The sequence below is a fragment of the Gadus morhua genome, chromosome 16 (genome assembly GCF_902167405.1).
Source record: "Gadus morhua chromosome 16, gadMor3.0, whole genome shotgun sequence".
In the NCBI taxonomy this organism is placed as follows: Eukaryota; Metazoa; Chordata; class Actinopteri; order Gadiformes; family Gadidae; genus Gadus; species Gadus morhua.
The window spans coordinates 2383290-2385735 of NC_044063.1; positions in this window are offsets into that span (position 1 = coordinate 2383290).

Sequence of the window (2446 nt, forward strand, 5' to 3'; positions counted from 1 at the left end):
TGTATGAGGCTGGGATCATCGATTCTGGATTGTTAAGCTTGTTCCAGACTAACCAGACCAAAGCCTCGCATTGACGTCACACTAGCCCCCCTGACATCAACATGCTGCCTCGTGTCACATCATAAATAAATCAACCAGTATTCATGGGTTGGTTTATGTTAGTTTAATAATCAGACCGGGGACTCAATAACAGTTTATGATTTGCAAAATTAATGTGTGCGAATGCGGAGTATTGGTGTTTGTGATAGGCTATTATATCACTTCTGGGGGGGGGGGGAAATGGCGCCATTGTCAGAGCTGTGTAAGTGGCGATTAAGTTGACGAGAAAGCAAGGCCAAACAAACTGACTCCTCGGGTCCAGTCGGAATCTAGCTATGAATTGGCCCAAAGGGGGACTACTGTGTGTGTGTGTGTGTGTGTGTGTGTGTGTGTGTGTGTGTGTGTGTGTGTGTGTGTGTGTGTGTGTGTGTGTGTGTGTGTGTGTGTGTGTGTGTGTGTGTGTGTGGCTATGTGTGTGTGTGTGTGTGTGTGTGTGTGTGTGTGTGTGTGTGTGTGTGTGTGTGAGTGTGTGTGAGTGTGTGTGAGTGTGTGTGTGTGTGTGTGTGTGTGTGTGTGTGTGTGTGTGTGTGTGTGTGTGTGTGTGTGTGTGTGTGTGTGTGTGTGTGTGTGTGTGTGTGTGTGTGTGTGGCTATGTTGCAATTATTTTCAAATTTGCCTGCGTTATTAAAAAATTATGTTAGACATGGAGGAAATTACGAAAACACTTGGAGCTCTGCCCTAGAGTGGAACTGAAGACGTCCTTGTTTACCACAGCCGCTCTCAACCAAAGTAGTTTAACTCAACTAAAAAAGCATCTTCAAATAAGATGTTGATAACATCTCCATAATAAGAGAAAATGTGGTCCTCTGGTTTTGAAGAGGCTGGTGGAATGCTTATTCGACTGCTCAGCTGAGAGAGAAATGAATAATGGATGAGTTTTGCTTGTTCATTATAATCCACATGACTAATTAATAATCTGCCATTTTCCCCCCCCCTCGCCCTTCTCTGAATAGTTAATGTCCTAAATCCTACGAAAACATTGTCGCCTTCACAAGATGGCGTCCGACGAAAATCACGCGTTGTTCCTCCATTCCGTCAATATTGTCGACAGGACGGCGGGGCGAAGTCTGCTGTGTGGAAGCTCTGGCTCCAGCCGGCGAGCGCGGGTCTGCCAGTTGGGCGTGGGGCGCCCCATGTGTCAGCGTGTCATCGCTTGGCAGCCGTTGAGTTATGCTAACGTGTTTCAGAGAGCCGGCTCTGCTCTGATTGGACATTATGGAGACCACCTAGCCTATAGGACAGCAGCATCAACACCACAGATGTTGCGCTCGTGTTCTACACACACACGCGTTTGGTTCTTTTACCACGTACGTGACCCCCCGCCCCAACGCACCCCCCTCCCACCAGGACTGACGTGGATGACAGATGGAATCGATGATGATGTAGTCGTTGTTGATGATGGTGTTGGTGGTGGTGAAGATGACGATGATGTTGTTTTTGTTGTTGTTGATGATGGTGCTGGTGATGAAGATGGTGTTGATGATGATGTGTGAGCGTCGATTTTCTGTCCGAACCTCCCCAGGAGGTTGGCGTTCGATTCCCAACTCCTCCCAGCGTGTCGAGGTGTCCCCGAGCGAGACGCCTCACCCTGGCTGAACCGGCTGTCGCCTTCTGTGGTGGACTCCGCCGTCGCTGTGGGAATGAGCCGTTGCTTTGGACCAAAGCGTCTGCTGAATGCCCTGAATGTAAACGATATGGGGGGGTTGAACGTTTGAGGGAGCAGAACTCCACTGAATCGGGGGGAGTGAAGATCTCATCTGTGTTGTGATTCACACCTCTGCCTCGCCTTCCCTTTACGTCCTTCTGGGAATCAGCCATTGTTATATTGTATTATACCTTTTCAGAATGGTATTTTGTGTGTGTGTGTGTGTCTGTTTGTGTGTGTCTGTTCCTGTTTGTGTGTGTCTGTTTGTGTGTGTCCGTTAGTGTGTGTGGGCATTCTGTCACTATCTTTGTGGGGTTAGAGTGACACATTAACTAATAGGAGGGCTTGAGATAAAAGTGTGTGTGTGTGTGTGTGTGTGTGTGTGTGTGTGTGTGTGTGTGTGTGTGTGTGTGTGTGTGTGTGTGTGTGTGTGTGTGTGTGTGTGTGTGTGTGTGTGTGTGTGTGTGGTATTGATTGCATGTGCCTTTAACTGTGCCCTCCCGCTCCCCTCTCACTATGCCTCCTCTTCCTCCTCTTCCTCTCGTGAGCCCTTCTGTCGTGTTCCCCCCCCCCCCCCACCAAGGGGCGGCGGGTCCCACAAAGCCCCCCCGTTGCCCCCCGGCCCCCGTGCTGGGGGGCTCTGATCTGTATCGGTGTTTCCCTCTGCGTTCGCTGTCCTGGGGGGGGTTGTGGTGAAGGAGG